The sequence below is a fragment of the Dasypus novemcinctus genome, chromosome 29, assembly GCF_030445035.2.
Source record: "Dasypus novemcinctus isolate mDasNov1 chromosome 29, mDasNov1.1.hap2, whole genome shotgun sequence".
NCBI classification, from domain to species: Eukaryota; Metazoa; Chordata; class Mammalia; order Cingulata; family Dasypodidae; genus Dasypus; species Dasypus novemcinctus.
Genome location: NC_080701.1, coordinates 25,958,492 through 25,970,558, shown reverse-complemented (window position 1 = coordinate 25,970,558; position 12,067 = coordinate 25,958,492). Strand labels below are relative to the sequence as shown.

Here is a 12,067-nt window from a genome sequence, read left to right as displayed (position 1 = left end):
TTTAAATTTTCATAGCAGCTTTATTTATAATGGCCCTGAACTGGAAACAAACTAAAGTATCATCAACAGGTTAATGGAATGGAAAAATGCTCAGCAGCAAAGAGAAACTGCTCACTTCTGCAGCACATACACTAAAAATTGGAACGATACAGAGAAGATTGGCGTGGCCCCTGTGCAAGGATGACACACAAATTTGTGACGCATTCCATACTTTTTTCCCTGTGAATGCATGGCATAAGAGGTGTAAAAATAAAAACAAACTACCAGTACCTGTGACAGAGATGAATCTCAAATCATTATAACATTATGCTGAGCAAAAGAAGTCCAATTCAAAGAGCATTTACTGATTCCATTTATGTGAAGTTATAGAATAGGCAAAAATAAGTTATCATTGAAGTCAGAAGAACAGTAGTTGCACCTAGAGGTGAGCGCTGGAGAAACTGACTACAAATGGGTAGGAGGAACCTTGGGCAGTCAGCGGAAATGTTTGACAGTTTAATAAGACACGGGCTTCTTATGCGGATTCCATGAGTTAATTTTTCTAACGCGTTTAGAACAGTGCCTGGCGCATAGCAAGCACTATGTATACGTTTGTTAAGTAAAAAATAAGTGAAACAATGAGAGGAGGGGTTTGCGAAGGACCCTTTACAGGGGTCAGGGGAGGGTCAAGGGATCCTCAGGACCTGGGAGCAAAGCCTGCCCTTGTTTTTGTGAAGGTTCTTGACCTCAGAGGGTTGGGACAGCTTTTGCCGTCCCTTTCTGGAGCTTATATGTATTATATGTCCGTAACACTTGTGACAGCCCTCGGGGGCAATCTGTTGGCACAAGGGGTGACAACTATTCCCTCCACTCCCATTACACGCCATGGCCCTCTTCAACCCTGCAGAGACTGATTGTCACAGGGAATTCCTGGGTGTCTCAAGCACAGGGCGAGTCCAGTTCCCCGAAACCAGGCTGCTTGCCTGACCAGTCCAGGGCTCTGTAACCTGGCTGGGTCGCTGAGTGCTCTCGGGAGAGCAGCCTCGCGTGGCGTGGAAGGGCCTGGTTCTCAGGTTAAATTCAGCTCCTGGAACTGCAGGGATTTCAGGCACTGTGCGGTGGCGGGAAGCAACACACAAAATCCAACCCGCCTGAGGGTCTGACCTCGCCAAAGATTTAAACTGATGGTTTCTCCTTACAGGGCATTTCCTAAGTCATTATTACACGCCATGGGTTTATTTGCTGGCATTTCCTCCGCAGAGCTCAGGAACTCTGAAGAGCAAGAATACTGGTCATCTTCCCTGGATGGTAAAAATGGCTCCTTGCACTTACAGATTCATTCCATAAACTTTTATTGAGCACTTACTGAGTACCAAACCTGCTACTCTACCCGGAGGACAGAAACTCACCAAGACTCAAGAGAGCATTCCGGCACCTGAACTTGACTAACTGGAGCTAGCCCAGCCTGTCCTGGGGTAGAAGTGGTCAGCATCTTATCTAACATGGTGTGCTTCTTTTGTATTTTTAGCTCTCTGGCCCCTCTCACCTCTGACTATTCCAGGGGGGAAATGACATTGTTTTGAGTCCAGTGCTTCAAAAGACACCTGCTAAGGACTGGTGCTTTTAATGATTGTGGTGGTGATTTCTGCGCGGCTTTGCGCTCCCCAGGCCGCGTCAGGTGCTGGCCTGCTCGGCGGTGGCCCCCTGCCCGCACTGGGGCACCTGCCAGCTGCTGTGGCCGACAGAGGGGTGGCAGGGCTGCCCTCGGGGGCGTCTTCCGCGGCAGCTGTGCCCTCCCAGCAGGGCCCGTTTGGCTCTGCGGAGAAGCTCCGGAGCCAGATGGCGGCCTCCTCGGGGGACCTGGCCCGGGAGGCAGCAGCCCGGAGGGCCCCTCCCGAGGAAAGGCTGCACCCCACCGTCCAGGCGGCGCAAATGCACCTCCGGAAAGGAGCACGTGGCGCGCTTGTCCAGGCCCATGGCGCCCGCGTCTGGGGGAGGCGAATCCGGGAACCCTCGCCTTGGGGTGCCTGGAGGCCTCGTTTTCACCACCCAGGGCCCCCGTTCTGGGCAGATGCCACCTCCTGCCGCTGTGCGAGGCCCAGGGGCCCTCCGGGAGCCGCCGACGGCGGGGGGCTCGGCCTGCGCCCCCCTGCAGCGCCCAGTCGCCGTCGGCTGGTGACTCACCTCTGGTTCCCGGTCACGGTGTTATTTTTGGCCCCGGGTGTTATGAAGCTTTGCCCAGAATCCCTGCAAATTGGTGATGAGGGAACCCAGGGGCCCCCAGGGAGGGCGGTAAAGACGAGAGGGCCGGGGCGCCTGCCAGGCGGGCCTGGGGCGCGTGCAGGAGGACGCCAGCCCCTCCCGGGAGGCCCCTCCGACCATGCGGGGACTCGAACCCGCCTCCAGACAGCCCTGCCTCTGGGAGAAGACTCCCGGGCCTCTGCAGGCGGGCGAGGTGGAGGGGAGGCCCAGACTCGGCCTCCCGTGGGGCCTCCCCCGCGGGGCTGCGAACCCTGGGGGCAGCTCCCGCCTCGCTCCCGCCCCCGCGGGGTCTGGTGGGGAGACTCTGGGGCGGAGCAATGCGGAGTGGGTAGGGACCCCCTGGCTGGGCTGCTGGGGCGCGTGCGGTGCACTGGGTGGCAATGGTGAGTGGGACTGGGACCCCCTGGCTGGGCCGCTGGGGTGCGCGGTCCACTGGGTGGCAATAGTGAGTTGTTAGGGACCCCCTGGCTGGGCCACTGGGGTGCATGCGGTGCACTGGGTGGCAATGGTGAGTGGGGCCGGGACCTCCTGGCTGGGCCGCTGGGGTGCGTGCGGTGCACTGGGTGGCAATGGTGAGTGGGCCAGGGCCCCCTGGCTGGGCCGCTGGGGCGCGTGCGGTGCATTGGGTGGCAATGGTGAGTGGGGCCGGGACCCCCTGGCTGGGCCGCTGGCGCTTGGGCGGTGCACTGGGTGGCAATGGTGAGTGTATAGGGACCCCCTGGCTGGGCCGCCGGGGTGCGTGCGGTGTACTGGGTGGCAATGGTGAGTGGCTAGGGACCCCCTGGCTGGGCCGCTGGGGCTCATGGGTTGCACTGGGTGGCAATGGTGAGTGGGTAGCACTGGGTGGCAACGGTGAGTGGGTAGCACTGGGTGGCAATGGTGAGTGGGGCCGGGACCCCCTGGCTGGGCCGCTGGGGCTCATGGGTTGCACTGGGTGGCAATGGTGAGTGGGTAGCACTGAGTGGCAATGGTGAGTGGGTTGCACTGGGTGGCAATGGTGAGTGTGTAGGGACCCCCTGGCTGGACCACCGGGGTGCATGCTGTGCACTGGGTGGCAATGGTGAGTGGGTAGCACTGGGTGGCAATGGTGAGTGGGGTCGGGACCCCCTGGCTGGGCCGCTGGGGCGCGTGGGTTGCACTGGGTGGCAATGGTGAGTTGGTAGGGACCCCCTGGCTGCGCCGCTGGGGCGAGCGCGGTGCACCAGGTGGCGGGCGCGGGCGCGGGTGTTGCTGTAATCTGCAGGGCCCAGGCGGGCACCTCCCGCTCTGCCCGCGCTCGGGCGCCCGGGGAGCCCCGATAGTGCGGCTCTGCTGCCGATAAGGCCGCCGCCGAGGGCCGCGGGGCGCCGGCTCCCAGACGCGCCGGCCCAGGCAGAGGCTGCGGTGCGTGCGGCAGCCCCTGCTGTCCCTGCAGCCGACCCCCGCCGACCCCCGGAGGGACCAGTATGCACCGCTGCCCAGTGCGCTTCTGGAAAGTGAGTTCTGGCGCTCAAGGGCAGGGGTGGGGTCTGCAGGGAGCCCCTGGGTCAGAGAAGCCGGCTCGGCGGGTGTTGGGAGGCGTAGAGCGAGCTCTGCCTGTGTGCTTCCATCCCGGGCTGCGCACCTCTCCGAGCTCCCTGCTCTCTATTAACGTCCGCGCTCGTGTGCTTTGTCCCTCACGGTGGCAGGAGGCCTCTGCTTGACGCTGCTAATCCAGTTCATATTTTTTCCCGGCAGAGATTTGCTGTCAAATCGAGTTCCACCTACCTGGGTCTCTGAATTATGTGCTCTGTGCATTAGGGCTTGTTGGGAAGGAAGATCTTTGGATTCTATTCCTTCAGTCTGTTGAGATTCTAGAAGCTTTCCTGTGAGTCTCCGTGCCTTTTTTTTTTTTAAGGCATGCTACCTAAGTTACAGGTCAGCCAGGGAGGTTTGGGCTCTTCTGCTGGGGGGACCTGTACCCTCTCTTGGAAGGGGTCGTGTGTGTTTTCACGAAGGCCAGTCACCTCATCGTCACAGTTTCTCTGCTGGTTCTTGAGACTTGAAACTTTGGGTTTCAGTGGCTGATTAGCTAGAGGGAGAAAAAGCCTGCGTGTGGCTCTTGGCGGGAGGGTCTGAGGGCTACTTTAAAAGTGATAATGGAGGGATACAGAGGGCTACGCTGCCCTGCAATTCTCCCTGTGGCGATAGGACCTATCGCTGTGCAGCAGCAGGCCAGCCGGAGCTGTATTAAAGTATTTTGTGTCAAGGGTGAGGTTCTTGGTTTCGGTGATGTGTTCAGAGCCTGGAGCTGGATGCCCAGCCACCTTCTCAGAGGGCAGTGAATGAAAGGGAGCCTCGCTGAGTCACCAAGGAGCGCACCTACAGTCCCACTCGTCTACAAGTCGCAGGGTACAGGGGAAATAATATTTAGCTGGATTATTATTATTAATTTCAGTGGTTTGCTATCTACCCAGTTTGCTTTCCTGATTGGTGGATGGATTTTTCCGGGAGGAGACTGGGGATTCCCATTTTGGTCTCATCTCACCAGCCGCAGGAGCCAGGCTAAGTCCATCTGTCCTTTCCTTGGATTTAGCACTTCCAGGGCTGTAGGTGTGTAGGGAGAGCTGGAAGGCAGGGGAAGGGACTGTGAGGGTTCCAAGGAAGGTTGGGTCTGTCTCCAGACACAATTACAAGCTCCACGTTTTGCAAGAAGGAAGAGCTGATGGTTTGAAACCAGCACGATCATTTTCATGGGCCACATAGACTGGGAGAGCCATTTTTCTCTCTGTCTCAGTTTTCCAGGAACTGGGTCCCCTGTGCGGCTGAAGTGAGGTCATCGGTGTGAAAATGTTTACAAATGGGAACAGACTTGAGGGGTGTTGTTGTGACCAGGATCACATCAACTCAGCTAACCTGGGACTTTATGGCTCAGTTATAGTTGGTTCTTAAACCCAGGCTCTCCCCACTCCTGCCGCCTCGTGTCTTCCTAATATCAGCTCACTTACTTTGAGATTAAGTGAAACATTAAGAAAGGCAGGGTTATTTTTTATATGTGTGTGAGTTTTGCCAAAAAAAAAAAGATAATGGAGTGTTTTCTGATGGTGAAGTAACTGAACACGTTTGTCCTCAAAGCGTGTGCAGTACTATCTAGCAAACGTTTGGTAAGTGCCTGCTGTGTGTCAGGTCCTGTTGTAAGCCTTGGGAATGCAGCAGTGAACAAAGCAGACCCAAATCCCTGCCCTCATGGGGCTTTACATTCCAATGTGGGGAAGGAGACAGACCAAAGACAAAAACAAGTGAGTAAATTGCACCGTATATTAAAACGTGAGAAGTGCTATGGGGGGAGGCAGGCAAGCGAGATAAGAAGTGTGAGGAATTCTGTGACCTCAAGAGGGTGTTCAGAGAGCCTCAGTGAGGTGTCGTGGAGCAGACCTGAAGGATGCAAGGGAGAGAGAATCTGGAGGCAGAGTGCCGCAGGCAGAGGAAATAGCAGGTGCAAAGGTCCTGAGGCAGGCTTGTGCAGAAATAATCAGGAGGCCTTTGTGGCTGGAGCAGAATGAAGAGGGAGGAGCAGTGGGAAGTGAGGTCAGAGAGGTAGCAGGAGGGAGAGATTGGGGGAGTGGAGGGGGAGAAAGAACACATAGAGTCTTGTAGACCTTTGTGAGGACTTATTTTACCTGAGACTGTCAGGATTAGATAGTTTGAGCAGACAAATGGTCCCCCCATACTTGAGACTTCGTTATGGGTTAAAATGCTTCTGAATCCAAACTCCCAGGAATGGTCTATCAATGCAAACTACCTGATACAGCGTGGAAAACACTTATTACTGGCTCTGGCGCAATGGTGTGAACAGGGCTGGCTGTTGACATAGTCAGCCATGATGTCTTCCATATCCATATCCGGGTATTGATAATTCCTTGCTCCCCCGCCCTCTCCAATTTAACAAGAAAATAAATAGTGCTCTTTACTTAAAAAACTATCATGGATAAAAGGAAAAAGGAAATGGAAGCCACTGTAAAATCACAACTCCTCTGCAGTGAAGTAATTTATAATTTATAATCACAGCTGCTCGTGATCTTTTGATACTTTTTTTTTTTTTTGGACCTTGGCATGGATAAAGTAGACTGTGTTTCGGGAGCACTAGCTGTCAAGAAAGCTCCTCTGGGTAAGCATGCCAGAGTGGAGTTGCCACAGAGGGCAACCTTGAATTTGCTCTAAGTTTTTTTTAAAAAAAGATTTTTAAATTTTCTCCTCCCCACCCCCCCCCAGTCCCCCATGATTCCCTCGTCTGTCTGCTCGTAGTTTTGCCCACTGTGTCTGCTCGTCTTCTTTTAGGAGGCACCGGGAACCGAACCTGGGACCTCCCACATGGTGGAGCGTGCCCAGCTGGGTGAGCCACTTCCCTGCTTTAATTTTTAAAAGTAGAAACAGTCCTCCTGCAGGGGTCCTTACTCTCTTTGCTCCATCCTTCACATGCAACCAAAGGGATTTTTAGAAAGGTACCTCCTCCTGTCGCCCTCGGCTTGAAATCTTCAGTGGCTTCGCGTTGCTCTAAGAATAGAGTCCAAACTCCTTGTTTTGGCACCTCCTGCCCCGGCCCTGTCCGTCTTTCCCGTCCTGTCTCGCACCGAGCCCTTCCAGAGTAATCATTCCGGGGGTGCTGGACTTGGTCAGCCCCTTCCACGGGCCACGTTTGGAAACGCTTTATGCTGGTAAGCTCCCCAGGGGTGGGACCTGGGCTTGGTCTGGTTCCCTCCTGTGCTCCCGGCACTGCGCACCTGGGAGGTGCTCCTTAGACACTGCGTGCCTTCACGAAGAATAGGACGTGGCTTGCCAAGCACCACACAGGTGATGGCCACTCCCCGCTCTGTCTCAAACCTTACCTTGGGTCCCTTATCTGGAAAAGAAGCCTCCGAGTCCACTCTGGGTGGGCTGGCAGAGCGCCCTGGTTTCCCGCCTTGCCCGGCCTGGGCAGCGGCTGGAGGGTGTCACCATTTTCCACCGGGCAGTGACAACCAATTAGAGACCCAGAGAGAAAAGAATCGCTGTCCTCCCTCTCACTCCTGACCCCAGCCTGCCTTGCTATCTGACTGGAGGCTGATTTATCTCCTGAATTTACTGGAAGGAAAGTGCTGCAAGGGAGGCAGTGGTCCTGGGGCTGCTGGGCCCGGCCACGCAGCTGCTAAATGCCGTGAGCGCGTCCTGTCCGTGGAAGGTGGCACAGGAATGAAGAAACAGTGTGTTGCCTGAAGAGAAAGCTTGCCTCTGGACAGATTAGTAGGAACGAGTCAAGCAAACAGCCCCCTGTCCCTTCTCCAACGCAAAGAGTTTTCCTTCCTGAGAAAGCAGCAGCCACCAATTTGTTACTACTCAAACTCGGCGATGGCTGTGGGAAAATTTTCTGGCCTCTCCCCTGCTGTACTGGTTGGACAAGCGCTCTGCCCTCTCCAGAAGGGGACTGAAGCGAGCATTGGTAAAAAAGCACCTGGCTTCAATTGCCTTTGGAAAGAAGGCACCTATGCAAGCTGAAGAGAAGCTGGCTGGGGTCCATCCCTTCTCCTTTCCTTCCTAAAGGCCCGGCTATTGATCAAGGGTGATGATGATTTGCAAACAATGGAACAGATTCCAGCTTCTCAGAAAACCCATTAGTGGCCGCAGGAAGGAGCTGCTTTTTGACTTTAGTCTTCCGTTCTTCCCTCTCTGGCACCCTCTCCTCCTGGGAAAGGGTGTGGTGATGGGGTGGCTTCGTGTAGCTTTTCTCCAAAGGGAGGGACTGGCTAGCCGTGTACCACTGTAAGTTCCTCAGCACGGCTCGTTAACTCTTTGTCTACGTGGGGTGATTTGAAGGTGCTAGCAGAATCCATTAGTCCTTGGAAACCTTCCCTGCCCATTCGTTCTGGTGCCTGAAGTTCTACCGTTAGAGATTATTCCTCAGGCTCTTAAAGGGTTGTTGATCTCTAAAAGTCTCCTGTTAACTGTGTACAGCTAAGCCTTTATAATAGGATCTTGAATTGCACAGATGCAGGGACCTCATTTTTATCTTAGTGGGATTAGTTGAGGATTCGCCAAGAGCAAGGTGTGGAATCCGGGACAGGTTCCTGGAATGGGGTGATGGGGTAGGGAGCGGGTGCTGGTAGAGTGGGGAGAAAGCAAGGAAAACTTTGCTTGGGGCAGTGACGATTTCCACGTCTCCTAAGGTCTGGCTTCTAGGCCATCTGGGCTGTTGCAATGTGCACTGTGATGAGTGATGCTGGGTTTCAAGTGGAAGTAGGGACCAGGGACACTGGGATGCTGACTGCCCTTCTCATGCACGTGCCACCCGGTGGCCAGCCAGGAGTTGGCTGAGCTTCTTGGCCACAGCGCCCAGGGCTCCCCCATCAGACTCTCAAACTGTGTAGAATAACATTGCCTCAAAATACACCCAGTGTGGCACTTCCTTTATTCTCGCTTACGGAATATGGAAGCCATCCTGGGAGGTAGGTACCATGCTCCTCACTTTGCAGGTGAGGGAAGAGGGGCTGGGAAGGGAACCCAGTGGCCAAGTCCTCCAGCCAGGTTCCCGCTCACGCCTGTCCCCTAGCACTCTCCAGGCAGCTGCCCCTGGGTGCGTGGCTTCTTCCCCTCTTGTACTGGTCATGCTGAGTCCTCATTTTAGATGGCTGTCTCCCCACTAGTCTGCACCCCCAGTGCCCACGCCGTATGGTGCAGGTAGAGTCACCCAAGCAACACCTAAGGGTGGACCGTCTGACCCCAGTGGTCCAGCTGTGCGGCAGATGGTCCCGCTCGCAGGCTGTGGAGCCTGACCACCCGGGTTTGAAGCCTTGCTCTACCACTTTCTAGATGCATACCCTGGATAAGCTCCCCAGCCTCCCCATGCCTCTGTTTCCTCATCTGTCAATGGGTGTGTATCACTCAGGGCTCTCTAAGGAAACAGAACCAACAGGACATCTCTGTCAATAGGATGTGATTTTATAAGAGTCTCTCAGGTTAACGTGGGGATGCACAAGTCCAAATTCCACAGGCAGACTGCAAATCAGGGCTCTGATGTAGGCCCGTGATGAGTTCCCAGGAGACGTTGGCTGTGCAAAGTCAAGCTGGAAAATTCTCTCTGAATGCTGAAATCGCTTTCCCTTTTAAGGCCTTCCACTGATTGGATAAAATGTCACTCATTGCTGAAGGCAATCTCCTTGGTTAAGTGTAGATGTGATCAGCCATCAATGCAGTAAACTCCCTGATGACTAAGTCCATAAATTTCCTTTATTATAGTTAGCCCAGTGCTTGCTTGACCAAACACCTGGGCACAATTACCTGGCCGAGTTGACACATTAGCCTAACTGTCCCTACATGGTTGCCCAACGTGGGAACTGGGGGGCTGGGACTGACTCTGGGGCTCAAGAGGCATGTGAGTGTGTGTTTGCATGTCCTTGCATGTGAAAGGATACTCACAAGGGGCAAGAGGGAACTGGAACAAGGGTCTTTGGGTTCTTTGCAAATGGCCACAGCAGGAGACACAGCCTTGCCTGGCTGCTAGACGGGGGAGCGCTGTCTTTCCCTGTGACCAGATCAGCTGCCCCTGAGACCCAAGTCAGTTTTATCTCCCAATTATCTCTCGAATTTGTCCACTGTTCTCCTTCAAGTCAAGCCATAAGATACTAGTGGCTGCCCCAGGACTGCTGGGCATTATATGAGATCGGTGCCTGGCATATTAGGACTTGCTGGCTGCTAGGATTTGCTTGAAATCACAGATTCTTCCCTGGATCAATAACTTTAAACATTCTAAGAATTTTGGGAATTTAAAAAAATATCTTCCTACCTTCCACATACCTTCAGTTTAGGTCAACAGAATTTTTTGAGTAGGATAGAAAACAAAGAACACAATCTTGAATCCTCCAGACGTGATAAGTGCTGCGTCAGTGATGTGAAACAAAATACAGTGGGAGGGCTGGAATGGGGAATGTGCTGATTTGAGTCACTTGTGGACCCCAGAAAATTATGTTCTCAAGCTAACCTATTCCTGCGTGTGTAAGCCTGTTGTATGTGGGACCTTTTGGTTAGGTTCAATGAAGGGACCTTTTGATTAGATCACTTTTATTAGCTTGCTTCAGTTAAGGGCCTTTGATTCGATTGCAGGCACAGGGTGGGTCCTACTCCTTTTACTGGAATCTTACGTAAACTGAGAACTGAAAGGAGAGAAAGAGAGCTGCCATTTTACCCTGTCATGTGAGAGAAGACTCCAGGATCACCTACAGCTGCAGAAATACTGAGAAACCCCAAGAGGCTGAGAGAGAGTGGAGGCTGGAATCCCCAGAGCAGCCCGAGGCTGAAGAGATGAGGCCGAGGGAGAGGCGAGCCATAAGCCTGATCACTCACCCCTGAGCCCGGGGAGAGAGTGAGCCTGGTGGGAGGCAGAGACGGCCGCCATTTTCCCTTGTCCTGTGGCAGGAGTCCAGGATGGCCAGCAGCTGGCTCTTGGTGAGACAGCTTCTCTGGTGATGCTTTGATTCGAACATCTTCACTGCCTCAGAACTGTAAGATTTTACCCTAATAAATTCCCTGTAGAAAAGCCCACCCATTTCTGGTGTTTTGCCTGGGCAGCCTTTGTCAGACGAAAACAGGGAAGAATTCTGCCTGTCAAGAGACAAAGGGAGTTTGTCGGGGAGGCTTCTTAGAGGAAGAGAACTTTGAAGAAGCCTTGAAGAATCAGTTGAATTTCTCACAGCAGAGGATGAAAAGGCCTTTGGTAGCGGAGAAAAAGCGTGATCAGGAGTAGGGAAAGCAAAAGCGCCTTGTGCTGGGGAAGGTACGCGGACAGTGGTGGGAGGTGAGGCTGAAGAGATAGGCAGCGGCTAGGCGGGGAACATTCTGGAAACTCATTTTGGTGAACATTTTGCAAACATTTTGGAAAAGCCTAAGGCTTTGGACTCCAGTCTCCAGGGGTCGGGGAGCCAGCAGAGGTTTTTGAGTCGGAATGTATGATGGTCAGATCTTGGCTTCTGAAAGCTCACTCTGGCGGGGCTGGGGAACGGGTTATGGCAGTGGCAGGCAGTGAGAACCAGTGAGAACATTGCCGCCCTCCAGCGAAACGGCAATGAGGCCCTGAAGCAAGGGGGGTGGAAGAGAGCAGGACAGAGCCGCGCTGGGTGGCAGCCACGAAGCTGTCACACACGCAGCGCAGCTCAGTGAATGCGTTCAGCAGCCACGTACGGTTAGAGAGGTGGGAACTGAGTCTTACTGCAGTTACAGAGAATGAGGAGACAAGGTTGTGTATTGCCTGCCGGCTCCTGTGGCTACTCCCTGTGGCCTCAGAGCTTTGGCATCCCAGCAACTGGATTTTGTGGCACCAGTCAGAGAGCAGATCTGGGGCCTGACTTACCGCTCATCAAACCCACAGAAGGGACTGATTAATTGACAGTGAGAAAGAAAACTTCTCAGGGGCTCGGTGTTCTCGTCCGTTTGTGTTGTCTGGTCAGTGAATTCCGTCCCATTAAGAAAATCTGAGCGGCAAGTCAGCACTAACCAGCGCCCTGGTAAGCGCAATCAGAGAAACGGGAGGCAAAATCATCTTGAAGAATGTGTCATCAAGACGGTGGTAAGGCTTGATGAGCCATTCATTCCCCACTGCAGAGCACGTCCCGCTTGTTGCAGATTGTTGATTAAACACCATTGGGATAGACGACGAGGCTCACTCTGCGTCGATGCCAATCAGTTAGTAGCAGCTGCCTGGGCAGCTGGGTTGAGAGAGGTTCTGAGGCCACTTTTAGCCTAATGGACAAAAATTAGCAACTTCTGCCAGCAGCGCTAGATGAGGGGGGAGGGCTGCTGTGCTGTGGGAGCGTTAGGGTAGCTGTCTCCCGGCCATTGTTCT

At 54.0% G+C, this 12,067-nt stretch overlaps 1 protein-coding gene and 1 non-coding gene across 8 annotated transcripts in view; both read left to right on the top strand.

Moving 5' to 3' along the window:
* Positions 1 to 12,067, top strand: part of ANK1 (ankyrin 1) — a 236,103-nt gene that overhangs the window by 91,784 nt on the left and 132,252 nt on the right. The gene's annotated exons all lie outside the window — the stretch shown is intronic.
* Positions 108 to 215, top strand: LOC111761845 (U6 spliceosomal RNA). The gene has a single exon (XR_002795090.1). It is a non-coding gene; the product is annotated as a U6 spliceosomal RNA (small nuclear RNA).